We start from the raw sequence: 16,355 nt of genomic DNA, 5'->3' as shown, positions 1-16,355 counted from the left end.
AGAATGTAAACTCCTGGAGGCCAAGGGTCTCTTCATATTTTGCATATCACAGGTACACAAGAGTAAACATCAGACTACAACATTGAGAAGTAATAACCGCATAGAGACTACAAAAACTTGTAGCACATTTTAGCATTTACAACTATTAACGTGGCTGTTAAGGGTGGTCTTTGTTTTAAGTAACTAAATTGTTGACATCACTATAATACACAGCGGTGTCCTCATGATCGTGCAGATGACTGAATATTGCTTGGTTATTCCAATGTCTCTAACACCAACTGATGGCATAAGACATTTAAAGAGGAGCTATAATCAATTTAATATAATAGCCTTCTCCCTATCCTCTGGAGTTGCCATAGAAGAATTAAATATTCAAGAGGCACTATTTTTAAAAATTCATTCTACTTTTAGTTTTTTCCTCTGGGAAAACAAGGAAACACAGACCTAATCTTTTCAGGCACCTTCAAGGTGCTAAATGGCCAAAATGAACACAAGGTAAAAGGGAGTAAGAAGTCAGCTTCCATTTTACTATTATATCCTGATGGGAGGTGTGAGGTTCCTTGGATCAAAACACTAGTTTGCTGGGCTCTTATTAAAATAGTCACAGGGGTGCCTGGGTGGCTCAGTGGGTTAAAGCCTCTGCCTTTGGCTCAGGTCATGATCCCAGGGTCCTGGGATCGAGCCCCCAATCGGGCTCTCTGCTCGGCAGGGAGCCTGCTTCCTCCTCTCTCTCTGCCTGCCTCTCTGCCTACTTGTGATCTCGGTCTGTCAAATAAATAATTAAAATCTTTAAAATAGTCACAGACCAAAATCCTCAGCACATGTACATAAGACAAGGTTTATAAAACCAACATGCTGTCTTTGGCTGTTCTGTTCAATCCTTTGCTTTACATCTTTAAATTCTAACTCCCCTAAACTAACCACAGGCATAAGGAAAAGCCAGCTATCCAAGTTCTTGGTTTGTTTTTAACCCAAACACACACATACACGCACACACCACCCCCAAACTTTTCCATTCTTAAAATGCACCCAGAGAACTAAAGGAGAAAAGAAACAGTGACAGAGCCCCAAGTAGGCTCTTCTATAAACGCCTGTTGCTGAAAAGTACATCATAAGCAAAATCCCCACTCGATGGCGTCCGTGGGGCTACATCAGTAGGAGTGCATTTGTTTCCAGGTTAATTAACCACTAGAAAAATTTCATTCAATGGCTCTAACCCTCTGCTTTAGGAAACAAATAGGGTCTCTAACCTTTAACTTAAACAGAAGTTGCTATTTCTCACACAATGATATATTCATATACATTCAGTTTTTAAAGTACCTTTTATATGTTCTTTGCCTAAAACATCTTCCTTTGGTGCAACTCTGCTGGTCACAGAGGTTCACCAACTCAAGTAGTAATATTTATTTCTATTGTACAACATTGCTAATACAATTTGCTATACATGCAAAACTGTTATTGCTACTAAGATTCTACCTCTTGAAAATCATTATTCGTTTTATGGCTTTTATTTTTTATTTTTTTGCAATAAGAAATATCCTTTCCTATATACTGTGCTATTTTGCATTCATTATCTTTTCAGAGGTATTTTTCAGAATATTTAAATGCTTTTTTGGAAATGGATTCTCCCAGGCGCTGAACTACTAGAGCCAAGAGTACAACTACTTTAATTACACTCTGATCTAAACCGGGGTCCCTGGATATCTGCTGCTGCAGAGTCTACTTGCTTGAGCTACTTGTGTACTGGAGACACGTTAGTTTTGTCTCTCATCATGGTAACTGTAAAATCTGTGTCAATAAATCCTGAACTCTCCTAATACTGAGATTTAAAAATCACCTCAGAAAACTGCTCTTTTCAAGTTCTCAATGCAGCTTTTAGAGGTAGGTATTTCTTTTCCACAGAAAGCTATCTTACGCTTTTGGGACAAAACAACTTTTATTTTTACAAGCAGGAAAAAGTGAAAGCTGTCTGAGGTGGCTTACTATAACCAAGCAAGAGAGACAGTTATTACATAACAACCTGCTCAGGCTCCATCTAGCTACATTCCAACTCTTATGAAAAGGTCTGGAATCCCAACAACACACAATTCAGGTTGTGAAACAGGAAAAGCCCGTGACAAATTAATGTAGGACACTGAACTACTGACCAGCGTTCTTCCAGAACAATTAGCATGCTGCAGACAGGAAATATAAATGGTCTGCAGGTTAGAAAAGTATGTGACTAACACAGCATCTCAGTAACACATGCAAAATAAAAAATAATTTCTTGATGCAAAAGGAGTGGATTAAATAATAAATTTACAAGACATACCATGTGAAAACAGCATAAGAACAATCTCATCTCAAAGAGAACAAAGCAGAATCATGAAATGGGGCCTCATTTTGATATGAGGTTTCATAAGACACGAAGGCAGCTGGTTTCCAGCTACCTCAGAGAAAGCTTCACTCTCCTCAGACATGGTATTTTACACTGTAATCCCACAGTTCTATTCATAACTGAGTCTTTTTGGCCTTAATCTCCTTTCCCCAGGGAGAATATCATGATTCTGGTATTTATGAAAAAAGAAAAGTCTCGATTTTCCACTCATTTTACACTATTGGTTTTTATCAATAATTCATCCTGGAGTTTAAATTATTACTAGGCTCATGCACTAACCCCTAACATGGCACTACAATATGCTACCAAGCACTAATGCTTACAAAACTATACACATCTCAAAATGGAAGACATTGGTGATTTTGTTGTTCTTAAACAACTTGTAACATTTGTCCACAAGTATTAAAATATACATATATATATATTTCTATTGCACATATCCCGTTTTTAACTTTTTAAAAGAAAAACTGCCAGCTGACATGGATGAGGAAAGGGAAGTAAGTAGGCACAGCTACTGATCGAGGTGTAGTCCTGCCTAAAATTACAGCTTTTCCCATCAAGAAGGGAACAAAATAGCCCAAGGGGAAAATGTAGGCATATTAAATAAACACTGGGCTAGTACAACTGGCATAGACCCATTTTGTTAGATGCTTTCTGGTGACAACCACTAAAGATGCAAAGAACAACTTGAATGAGAGCATTTAACAGTGGTTTTAGCTGTGAAATAAAAAATACAAAGCAACTGGAGAAGATGAGTCTGATATATACTCAAACAAATGGAACAGAGATGGTTTCACTGGAGCTGACAGTATAAAGTCCCTATCCTCTGCCAAATGATCTTACCCAAAACACTGCAAAAAGGACATGGGGAAGATGGATAACAGAAAACTAAAGATATAAATTCTCAACATACCAATGGGACTCATGTATGGAGGTTCCTTTCTGTCTTTAACAACTCCAAAATAGTAAAAGCAAATATCAAGAAGTTGACTGAGAAGTTACTTAAAGTTACCTTTATCCAAAGTTATTTCTATGCTGTACCACTCAGTATTTGCCCTCAAAGGAAATTATATCTATATTATGTAATTATTTTTACTAAAAAGCTTTCTTATGCCAATTCATATAGGTTGACCAATTTAACTAATCACTAAAAGTACTCAACAATTAGCACTTTTGGCCATTTCTGTCACTGCTAAATTTTTTAGGGTAAATTTGCCCTAAGTTTTTAGTATCACAGCATGAGTGACCCTAGGCAAATTCCCTAAATCACAGATTATGACCTAAGGCAATTTGTTCTTAATTGCATCTAAGAAGTTTCAATTTTTTTCTCACAAAGACTCAGTTTTCTTCTTCTTATGTAAAGAGCTGACAATTCATACAATGGTCCTCTGTTGATCTGGAAGCAAGAATAGCTTTATATTACTGTCTGTTCATCACATGGTGTAAGCTTTACAGAGAAGAGGAAGATCCGTATTTTTATTGAACTATTTTTCTTGTTTGAGGTGTTTTCCAGACCCTGAATTTCTTCTAAATCAACCACGAATTTGGGAACATTGCTACTGAAGTCCATTCTCTGATGAGTAAGTTCAGTTCCAACTGGGGAATGTTACCTGAGTCCCAGCCTTTACAGCCTAACATTACATCTCACCTAAAAAAATAAACCAAACATCTGAGTACCCATCTTGGGTCAAAGGAACAAAGTTATTTATGTTTTTAGAAAACAGAAGCTACAGAATGTAGATGCCATAAAGTCAGATGGAGCTGCATAAGGTATTTTTGCTTCTTTTTTCTCAGGAGAAAGGAATTCTCTGGAAATGTTTTTGTTCCCCATTCCTCCATGCCCAAAGTTGAAGGCAGGTCATACCAGAGGATCCACCATATTTTCTGAACAGAAAAACCACTTAAGCCACACTTGTTCCTGCTTAGCAGCATGTTTCCATGTCTCAAGTGCTATGTAAGAATCCACAAAAAAGAATGGAGTAATTTGCAATATAGGAGCCTCTCATCTGAGGGAGGTGAACAGGGTTCCATCACTGGACTTGAAGCTGTTTTGTTTCCTTTTCCGAACTTTCAGTAAACTCAACCATGCATTCATACGGTTAGCAAATGTACAATGTGGTCCTTCCTTAGAAAAGTGAAAAATCATTTAAAAATGCGAAATGTCCAAAGACTTCTGAGACAGAAACCAGCAACAGCTTCCTTCTCTAGGAGAAAAATCCCTCTTCTCATCCAAAATATAGATTTGCACATGTGAACGTATATTTGACAGACTCTGTTAACCTTGAATCATTTTGTCTTTATGCTTCTTTATCACATCAAAGGTTTTATTGCAAAATTGGGCTTTTGTTCTTTTCCAGCAAATGTACTTCAAAGGATGAGTCACGATTTAGATATTTAATATTTGTAGTTTTTAAGCATCTCTTTCATTTTATATTAGAACACATATTTGAAATTTACTCCTTGCGGATTCGACTGTGCTTATGACAGTGGCCGAAAATGGAAGACATTAAAAAAAAAAAACAACCCAACCAACAAAAAAAACCCCTGAAACCATCCATACTTGCTCTGTATTTAGTCTTCTTGTTTGGAACAAAAAGTAAAGTATTAACATACACCAGCATCTAAGCACCTGTTTCAAATTAAGCATCAGTTTCAGCTTCCAAAATAATTTCTTTGTAATTAAGCAAAAAGCAGAACATGTGTGTCAGTTGCTTCTTTCTTTCTGGAGAACTTGGCAAGACAACTGTATCCTAGGAGCCTCTCAATGTTGAATCTGAGAAAAGGAACAAAAAGAAAAGCAGCCTTTCCCAATCCAAACCATGGAGGTAAAACATGTAGAGAAGAGATATCCACATTTCAAGAATAGGGCAAGTGGCTGGATAAAAGGACTACTTACTCCAGGAGACAACACAGAATACCTGGAAATAAAAAATAAAAACAGGGAGGTTAAGACAAGTACTTCTGCATGAGCTCACTTTTAAAGATGATATTTAGAAACACATAGAAAGAAATTTTAGATACATACTGCCTAAAAGAAAACGTCCAACCATAACACCAAATTCAGAATTGTCATCAGAAAAGCAGCAATAGTCAGAAAAAATATATAAGCACAATACAAAAAAGTTAGATTTATGGAAAAACTTGTATTATAAAATAAAAGATACACATGTCCAAGGGTTCCAGGGTGGCTCAGTCAGGGCATCTGACTCGATTTCAGCTCCAGTCATGATCTCAGGGTTGTGAGATAGAGCCCTATGTCGGGCTCAGCACTGATTCTGCTTGAAATTCTCTCTCTCCCTCTGCCCCTCAACATGCTCACATGAACTCTCTCTCTCAAATGTATAAATCTTTAAAAAAAGAATATTACAAAGCTGCAGTAATCAAAACAGGCACAAAAAAAGACACATAGGTCAACAGAACAGAATAGAAAATCCAGAAATAAATCCACAATTATACAGTCAATTAATCTTCAATAAAGCAGGAAAGACTGTCCAATGAGAAAAAGATGGTCTCTTCAATAAATGGTGTCAGGAAAACAGGACAGCTACATGCTAAAGAATGAAACTGGACAACCTCCTTTTTTTTTTTTTTTTTTTTAAGATTTTATTTATTTAGGGGCGCCTGGGTGGCTCAGTGGGTTAAGGCCTCTGCCTTCGGCTCAGGTCATGATCCCAGGGTCCTGGGATCGAGCCCCACATCGGGTTCTCTGCTCCGCAGGGAGCCTGCTTCCTCCTCTCTCTCTGCCTGCCTCTCTGCCTACTTGTGATCTCTGTCAAATAAATAAATAAAATCTTTAAAAAAAAAAAAAGATTTTATTTATTTATTTGACAGATAGAGATCACAAGTAGTCAGAGAAGCAGGCAGACAGAGAGAGAGGAGGAAACAGGCTCTCCACGGAGCAGAGAACCCGATGTGGGGCTCGATCCCAGGACCCTGGGATCATGACCTGAGCCGAAGGCAGAGGCTTAATCCACTGAGCCACCCACTGGACAACCTTCTTACACTATAAACAAAAGTAAACTCAAATGTATTAAAGACCTAAATATGAGAACCGAAACCATAAAAATCCTAGAAGAGATCACAGGCAGTAATGTCTCTGACATCAGCCATAGTAACATTTTTCTAGATAGGTCTCCTACAGCAAGGGAAATAAAAGCAAAAATAAATTATTGGGACTATACTATACAAAAAGCTTCTGTACAGCGAAGGAAACAATCAACAAAACTAAAAGGCAACCTACTGAATGGGAGAATATATTTACAAATGACATACCCAACAAAGGGTTAGTATCCAAAATACATAAAGAACTGATACAACTCAACACCAAAAAACCCCAAAATCCAATTAAAAAACGGACAGAAGACATGAACAGACATTTCTCCAAAGATGACATACAGATGGCCAAAAGACACATGAAAAGATGCTCAACATCACTCATAATCAGGGAAATGAAAATCAAAACTACAATGAGGTATCACTTCACATCGGTCAGAATGACTAAAATAAAAAATGTAAGAAACAAGTGTTGGCAAGAATTTGGAGAAAAAGGAGTCTTCTTGCACCATCGGTAGGAATGCAAACTGGTACAGTCACTGTGGAAAACAGTATGGAGGTTCCTCAGAAGTTAAAAATGAAACTACCCTGCAATCCAGTAATTGCACTACTAGATATCTACCCATAAAATACAAAAACACTAATTCAAAGGGACACATGCACCCCTATGTTTATAGCACAGCAACATTATATACAATAGCCCAATTAGGAAGCAGCCTAAGTGTTCACTGATAGAAGAATGGATAAAGATATGGTATATATATACACACAATGGAATATTATTCAGCCATAAGCTGAATGAAAGTCAAAAGGCCAAAAAGCAGAACAAGCCAAAAAGAACGAAATCTTGCCATCTGCAACATGGATGGAGCTAAAGAGTATAATGTTAAGTGAAATAAATCAGAGAAAGACAAATGCATTATGATTTCACTCATATGTGGAATTTAAGAAACAAAAAGATGAGCAAAGGAAAAAGAGAAACCAAGAAGCAGACTCTTAACTACAGAGAACTGATGCTTGCCAGAGAAGTGGGTGGCAGGATGGGTAAAATAAGTGATGGGGATTAAGGAGGATAATGGTGATAAGCACCTGGTAATGTATGGAATTGCTGAATCACTATACTGTATATCTGAAACTAATATAACACTATGTAATCTATACTTGAATTAAAGTAAAGGCAAATGTAAACTAATTCAGAATCAAATCAGGAGGAAGAGAATCACAGAATTTGCACTTGTTGCAAAAACAACAGAAGTTAGAGTAAAAAAATAGAGAAGATCCACAGAAGGGCCTTTAGAAACACCATGGGCTGGGTGCCTGGTTGGCTCAGTGGGTTAGGCCTCTGCCTTCAGCTTAGGTCATGATCCCAGGGTCCTGGGATCAAGTCCCACATCAGGCTCTCTGCTCGGTGGGGAGCCTGCTTCTTCCTCTCTCTTTTTCAGCCTGCCTCTCTGCCTACTTGTGATCTCTATCAAATAAATAAATAAAATCTTAAAAAAAAAAAAGAAAGAAATACCACCAAGGAGAGAGATGCAATTAAAAAAAAAAAAAAAAAAGAAACACCATGATGAATAAAGCTGTTTCATTACAGAACCTTACTCAGGCCAATTCAAAGCATGTACCAGCCATTAGACTGTTCTGCAATTATTATTATTATTATTATTTTTTAGGATTTTATTTATCTGAGAGAGGGAGAGCAAGAGAGCACAAGCAGGGGGAGCAGCAGAGGGAGAGGGAGAAGCAGGCTCCCTGCTGAGGAGGATCCTGGAATCATGACCTGAGCAGAAGGCAGCAGCGGACTGAGCCACCCAGGTACCCCCTGCAGTTCAATTCTAATGGCAAGATAACTCGCAGGATTGTTGAGGGGGAAAGAAGATACACACTAGTTCCTTCCAGGAGGAAATATGCTAAAAGAATTCTATGTAAACCAAATAAGCACGAAAGAGTACCTTTTCCTAAAAGGGAACCTGTTTAGACTATCTTATAAACAAATTCCTTCAACAATACCTACTAATAAAAATGTATACATTCATCATATATAAACCCCACCTTCCCCCCAATCTATATCTTCATATTAGGCAATAATGCTAGAATATCATAAGCCTGTTTTCTCTTCAAAAGGCCCAATTTCAGGTGTCTGGGTGACTAAGTTGGTTAAGCGTCTGCCTTTAGCTCAGCTCACGATCCCAGCGTGCTGGGATCAAGTCCTGTGTTGGGCTCCCTGCTAAGTGGGGAGACTGCTTCTCCCTCTCTCAAATAAATAAATAAAATCTTAAACAAACAAACAAACAAACCCAAATAACGAGTTTCACATTCACTCAGTCACCATTCAATTTTATTCACTCTAAACACAAATATGGATCACAAACTATAGAACCTATTGAAAAGTGAATGAATAGTAGTAGCTTAGTCCGAAAGCCGTAGTTCTGACCTAAGATCTACACCACCTTCCACCATATCTCTTTTGACCCCAACTCTATCTCTATCTCCTCCTTCAACATGTGCTCTAACCACACCGGACTCTGCTCGTCCTAAAATGTCAGGCATTCTCCAACCTCAAAACCTTTGTACTGAATACTCCCTTTGTGAGGACTCTTCCCCAGGTATCCACATAGCTAGTCCCCTCTCCTCAAGTCTTAAATGTCATTTTCTCAGTAAAGCCTACTTTGAGCCCTGTTTAAGATTATACTGTCCCTCTGGGGCGCCTGGGTGGCTCAGTGGGTTAAAGCCTCTGCCTTCGGCTCAGGTCATGATCCCAGGGTCCTGGGATCGAGCCCCACATTGGGCTCTCTGCTCAGCAGGGAGCCTGCTTCCCTTCCTCTCTCTCTCCCTGCCTCTCTGCCTACTTGTGATCTGTCAAATAAATAAATAAAATCTTTAAAAAAAAAAAAAGATTTTATTTATTTATTTGAGAGACAGCAAGCAAGAAAGTGTGAGTAGGGGGAGAGGCAGAGGGGGAGAGAGAAGCAGACTCCCCACTGAGTAGGGAGCCAAACATGGGCTCAATCCCAGGACCCTGGGATCATGACCTGAGCTGAAAGCAGATGCTTAACCGACTCAGTGACGCAGGTGTCCCAAAGATACCCTTTAAATACAGAAGCACCTAAATTTATTCACAACAGTTCCCTGCAGATAGATACTTAGATTGTTACCAATACTGTGCTATACCAATGTCAAGTTTCTATTACTATCTACCTGGATTATTTATTTTTAAAAAGATTTATTTATTTGAGGGGCGCCTGGGTGGCTCAGTGGGTTAAAGCCTCTGCCTTCGGCTCAGGTCATGATCCCAGGGTCCTGGGATCGAGCCCCGCATCGGGCTCTCTGCTCAGCGGGAAGCCTGCCTCCTCCTCCTCTCTCTCTCTCTCTGCCTACTTGTGATCTCTGTCTGTCAAATAAATAAATAAAATCTTAAAAAAAAAAAAAAAAGATTTATTTATTTGAGAGAGTGTGTGTGTACACATGGCGCACGCTAGGAGGAGGAAGAGAGAGGATCTCAGTCGTCACAATGCCCAATGTGGGGCTCCATCTCAGGACCCTGAGATCAGGACCTGAGCCAAAACTGAAACTAAGAGTTGGACACTTAACCAACTGCACCACCTAGAGGCCCTCTATCTACGTGGATTTAATTAAGGTTCTAAATTCAAGTAACAAAGCCTCTGTTCTAAAGGCATACTGATAAAAACTCTAGCACCTGAATTTGTCCCAGCAGTTTTTATTTTTTTTCTTTTATTCCTTTTCTTTATTCCTTTCCTTTTCTATATCATAATACAGATCTTCCTTATGATCTGAAAAACCCATCCTAGGTTGAAAATATCCTAAGTCAAAAATGCATTTAATACAACTAACTTAGGGGAACCTGGGTGGCTCAGTTGGTGAAGTGTCTGCCTTCAGCTCAGGTCATGATCCCAGGGTCCTGGGATCAAGTCCCACATTAGGCTTTCTATTTAGCAGGGAAGTCTGCTTCTTCTGCCTGCCACTCCCTCTGCTTGTTCTCACTCTCTCTGCTTGTTCTCTCTCTCTGACAAATAAATAAAATAAAATAAAATAAAATAAAATAAAATAAAAATTCACCTAACTTACAAACCTCATAGCTTATACCTTAAATGTGTTAGAATACTACATTAGCCTACAGTTGAGCAAAATAATCTAATCTAAAGCCTATTTTATAATAAATTATTGAATATCTCATATAGTTTATTGAATACTGTACTGAAAGTAAGAAAACAGCTGTATGTGTACTGACTGTTTACCCTCGTGGATCACATGGCTGACTTACAGCTGTGGCTTGCTGCCAGTGTCCAGCACCACAAAAGCATCACACCACATACTGCTATCCAGGGAAAAGATGAAACTTTAAAAGATGAAATATGGGGCGCCTGGGTGGCTCAGTGGGTTAAGCCTCTTTCTTCGGCTCAGGTCATGATCTTGGGGTTCTGGGATGGAGTCCCTCATCAGGCTCTCTGCTCAGCGGGGAGCCTGTTTCCTTCTCTCTCTCTCTGCCTGCCTCTCTGCCTACTTGTGATCTCGCTCTCTGTCAAATTAATAAATATATCTTTTTAAAAATTAAAAAAAAAATAAAAACTGAAATATGGTTTCTACTGAATGTGTACTGCTTTCACAGCATTGGAAAGGCAAAAAATCATTAAGGCAAGCGCGCCTGGGGGGCTCAGTGGGTTAGGCTCTGCCTTCGGCCCAGTCATGGTCCTGGGATTGAGCCCCGCATTGGGCTCTCTGCTCAGCAGGGAGCCTGCTTCCCTCCCCGACTCTCTGCTTGCATCTCTCTGCCTGCTTGTGATCTCTGTCAAATAAATAAATAAAATCTTAAAAAAATAAAATTGTTAAGGCAAACCATCATTAATCAGGGACTGTCTGTATAGTTGGAATTTTTTACTTACCTTTTCTTAAAATTTGTTTTTATTGTGGTAAAATACACATAATATAAAATTTATCATCTTCACCCTTTTTAAGTGTTCAGTTCAGTGGTATTAAGTTCATTCATACTGTAGTGCAAGTATCACCACCTTCTACCTCCAGAACTTTTTTCATTTGCAGAACTGAAACTCTGCCCCCATTAAATAGTAATGCCCAATATCCCCCTCCTGAAGCCCCTAGTAATCACCATCCTACTTTTTGTCTCTATGATATTGACTATTCTTTTTTTTTTTTTAAAGATTTTATTTATTTATTTGTCAGAGAGAGAGAGAGAGAGCGCGAGAGTGAGCACAAGCAGACAGAGTGGCAGGCAGAGGCAGAGGGAGAAGCAGGCTCCCCGCTGAGCAAGGAGCCCGATGTGGGACTCGATCCCAGGACGCCGGGATCACGACCCGAGCCGAAGGCAGCAGCTTAACCCACTGAGCCACCCAGGCGTCCCTCTTTTTTTTTTTTTTTTTAAGATTTTATTTATTTATTTCACACAGAGAGAGATCACAAGTAGGCAGAGCAGCAGGCAGAGAGAGAGGGGGACGCATGCTCCCCGCTGAGCAGAGCCTGATGTGGGGTTCGATCCCAGGAACCTGAGATCACGACCGGAGCCGAAGGCAGAGACAACCCACTGAGCCACCCAGACACCCCAATTTTGACTATTCTTAAGTATCTCTGTAAGTGGTATAAAATATTTTAATCCTTAAAGCAGCTGTACACTGATTTCCATGTAATATAATCAATGTATATGACTAAGCAGATGTTATGAGTTGAACTATGTCCTCCCCAAATTCATAAACTGAAGTCCTAATCCCTAGTACCTCAAAATGTGACCTTATCTGGAATTGGAGTTAATAGAGTCATTGCAGATATAATTAGTTAAAATGAAGTCATACTGGAGTAGGGTGGGTCCCTAATCTAACATGACTGGTGTTCTCATAAAAGAGAACTTAGGACACAGACACACACACACTGGGAGAATGCCATGTGAAGACTGGAGTCATGCTGCTACAAGCCAAAGAACTACCAAAAGTTAGAAGAATGGCCTGAAACACAACCTTCCCTAGTACCTTCAAAGGGAATATGGCCCTGCAAACACCTTGATTTTGGATGTTTGATCTCCAAAGCTATGAGACAATATATTTCTGTTGCTCTAAGTCACCCAGTTTGTTACAGCAGTTCTAGAAAACTAATATAGTAAGTATGAACCCTATTTTACAAATAAGGTTACTGTCAATTATTAAAGTATGTATTATCTTTTGCTCTTTGAGCAACGGAGCATACTTACATCTGTGGTAAATTCAGAAAATAGCAACACTTGGCATAGAATACACTAAAACCTAGGAATATTAAAGGTGTACTGGAAAGCTTTAGAAATTATTAAAGACTGAAATATCAACATTTATCTATAATTAAAACAAATGAATATATTCTAAAATTTGCCTAGTAGCATTTATATTTTATCATTTGATCATTAATCTAATTAAATCTGTACCGTTTTTCTTTATCCAATAAAAATTACTGGTTTGGGCAAATGATCAAGTTCTTTTTAAATATTTGATATACTCTTTTTGTTGAAAATGTAAGATTTTGCTTAGATGTAAATGATTTCTAGTCATGGGAGTCATGGGACACCTGCAGGGTTCAGTTGGTGAAGTGGCTGCCTTCGGCTCAGGTCATGATCCCAGGGTCCTGGGACAGAGTCCCATGTAAGCAGGGAGCCTGCTTCTCCCTTTCCCTCTGCCCTCTACAGCTTTCTCTCTCTCAAATAAATAAAACCTTAAAAACAAATTTCTAGTCATTTTTGATGTTCATTTTCTGTTGAAGCTTACTGTCCTACTTCCATCTAGTTATTTTTCAAGCTGCTTGAACAGTATCTGGAAGTATCGGCCCCTATTACTCACTTGCCAAATCCTGAGTTCAGATTTTTGCTTTCTTCTTAAGATGAATATAAAAGCACCTGGAAGCCAAAGAAAATGTTCTTCCTGTGATAAGGAAAAATAAAAACAACATTATGGTAAGGATACACCCCTCACTTGTATTATATGCTTCTTTGTGGAAAACTATTTTAAACGAATGAAGTTATTATTATTATTATTTTTAAAGATTTTATTTATTTGTTTGACGGAGAGAGATCACAAGTAGGCAGAGAGGCAGGCAGAGAGAGAGGAAGGGAAGCAGGCTCCCCGTGGAGAAGAGAGCCCCATGCGGGGCTCGATCCCAGGACCCTGGGATCATGACCTGAGCTGAAGGCAGAGGCTTTAACCCACTGAGCCACCCGGGAGCCCCGAATGAAGTTATTTTTTAAAAACATCACTATGGGGTGCCTGAGTGGCTCAGTCATTTAAGTGTCCAATTCTTGGTTTCCCCTCAGATTATGATCTCATGGGTCTTGGGATCCAGCCCCAGTAGGACTCTGATCTCAACCCGGTGTGTGTGGGTGTGTGTGGGTGGGTGGGGTATGTGTATGTGTGTGATCCAGCCCCAGTAGGACTCTGATCTCGACCCAGTGTGTGTGTGTGTGTGTGTGTGTGTGTGTGTGTGTGTGTGTCTCAGCGTCTGCCTGAAAGATTCTCTCCCTCTGCCCCTCTCCACACCTGTGCTCTCTCTTTAAAATAAATAAATCTTTAAAAAAAAAATCATTATCGGGGTGCCTGGGTGGCTCAGTTGGTTAAGTGTCTGCCTTCCGCTCAGGTCATGATCCCGGGGTCCTGGGATCTCTGCTCAGCAGGGAGTCTGCCTCTCCCCGCCATCCTCTCTCCCTCTGTGCTCTCTCTCTCTCAAATAAATAAATAAATAACAATCTTAAAAAAAAAAAAATTATCAAAAACTATTCAGGGGCGCCTGGGTGGCTCAGTGGCTCTGCCTTCAGCTCAAGTCATGGTCCCAGGATCCTGGGATTGAGCCCCTCATCAGGCTCTCTGCTAAGCAAGGAGCCTGCTTTTCCCCCTCCCCTCTCTCTGCCTGCCTCTGCCTACTTGTGATCTTTGTCTGTCAAATAAATAAATAAAATCTTAAAAAAAAAATATTCAAAAGGAACAGTCATAAGTTACTCTCTACCTGCACTGGCACTAATTTTTTAAAGATGTCAAAACTCTTGAGGGACGCCTGGGTGGCTCAGTGGATTAAGCCTCTGCCTTCAGCTCAGGTCATGATCTCAGGGTCCCGGGATTGAGTCCTGCACTGGGCTCTAGTCCTGCACTGGGCTCTCTGCTTGGTAGGGAGCCTACTTCCTCCTCTTTGTCTCTCTGCCTGCCTCTCTGCCTGCTTGTGATCTCTGTCAAATAAATAAATAAAATCTTTAAAAAAAAAAAAAAAAACACAAACTCTTGAATCTGTGGTTCTCAAGTTTTTATGGTACACTGTTCCCACTAAGAATCTGATGATGCTATGGTCCCTCTTCTCTCAACAGACCTTTGCTTTAATATAGATGACCACACCCCTCTGTTGTAAGGTAGGAAGGAATAATGTTCTGTTCCTTTCCTCTGCCCTGTGTATTTTCTTTCTTCTTCTAGATGAAACTGAAAAAAATACTCCTGACAAAAGCAAGAGAAAAGTCTTATTTATAAGGAAGCTATTTCTTTATCAGGTATTTCCAGCTTTGCTAAATCAAGGACCAGCAAAGAGCACACCAGAAATATTAATTCCTATTATGTTATGTCAGTAGAACTGAACCCAACTAACAAGCCAATTCTAAATAGGCTTCGTCAATTTAGAAACCTGGTAACAGGAAACTTTCCAAGAATTTAACTGAAAGACTGAATGAGGAGTTATAAAAATCCACATTATAAAAAAAATCCCATAGACAAGAACCGAATACAAATGACTTGACAGTATAATATCTGGCAACCCCACCACATTACACAAATTACATTCTAATAATATTTCCCCAAACTCTTTCTCATTATCTCTCTAAATAATAAATAAAAATTTACACTGGCTCTTTTAATTCTGGAAAACAACTGTGAATTCTACCGGGACCTACAGTCAGTCGAGATTAATGCGCCATTAAGCAATTACCAGGTCATACAAGGACAAAGATGCTTACTCGGATCTTAAAACTTTTAGGGGTGCGAGTGGGAATGAATGGATGGGTAGCAAGAGAACGTGAATGATAAACACAAATGAAAATCCCGGGGGGAGAACCTGTTAAACCAAATCTCAAGGTCAACGGACCAGGACACAAATTACTCAGGGCCCTAACAGGCCTCGACTGATATCGGAGACTCAGGCAAAACAGTGGACACGAAGCCGTGAGGTGAAGGATATAAATAAAATCAATAAAATATAGGTATTCTTTAAAAAATAAACCGTTGGACAACGCAGCAGTTGGCAGATACACACCCGCGTGGGTGCACTCACCGGGGAACAAACCGAAAGCACAAAGGCGGCCAAAAAGGCACTAAGAAGGGCAGCGGCGGGTAGAGGACGAAGTGTTGGTGCGACACACCCCGGAACGTTTGCACCGCCGCCCTGGGCAGCTCGGAAGGGAACCCGCGCCAGGCCGAGGCTCGCGCACGCCGCAGAGGTAGGCTCCGCGCGCTCCCATCCCCCGGCCAGGCTGGGCCGCGCCACCTCCTGCTAGTTCCCCGTCGCCTGCCTTCTTCGCTTACCTCGCACCGACTAGAAGAAGCACTGGACACTCCGGGGGCCTTGCCGCCCCCCGGCCCAACGGCCGGCTCGCAACTGCACGCCTCACTCCGCCATCTTCGCTCCTTCCCGAGTCCGCCAACCCTGCGGCAGCTGTTTCCACAAGCCCCGCCCCCACTTCTGCCGCTGAGTCCTGACTGGATAACGACTTGCGCAAGCGCACTCTCTTCCCGCTGTAGGCTGGTTGGGATGGACGTCTGTCAATAGTGCTGACCCCACTCTTTTAGATCGTTTTTTTTGGGGGGGGGGGGGGATTGGTTCCAGGGTTGAGGTAACAGGAAAAACATTTTTGTAATTCGCTTGTTAGGAATGCAAAATTATTTCCGCGTAGAAGCTGTGTCACTTGGGGGAA

General features: G+C 40.3%; 1 long non-coding RNA gene across 1 annotated transcript; it reads right to left on the bottom strand.

Moving 5' to 3' along the window:
* Positions 1-751: 751 nt before the first annotated feature.
* On the bottom strand, positions 752-16,080 carry LOC111160155. The gene is made up of 3 exons (XR_002641458.1): positions 15,967-16,080; positions 13,258-13,338; positions 752-5,295 (listed from the first exon to the last, which is right to left on the bottom strand). It is a non-coding gene; the product is annotated as an uncharacterized LOC111160155 (long non-coding RNA).
* Between the last annotated feature and the right edge of the window lie 275 nt (positions 16,081-16,355).

This window comes from Enhydra lutris, unplaced genomic scaffold (assembly GCF_002288905.1).
Source record: "Enhydra lutris kenyoni isolate GAN:26980312 unplaced genomic scaffold, ASM228890v2 scaffoldscaffold4, whole genome shotgun sequence".
In the NCBI taxonomy this organism is placed as follows: Eukaryota; Metazoa; Chordata; class Mammalia; order Carnivora; family Mustelidae; genus Enhydra; species Enhydra lutris.
The sequence above is the reverse complement of the archived record's forward strand: the minus strand, read 5'-3'. Positions and strand labels throughout refer to the sequence as shown.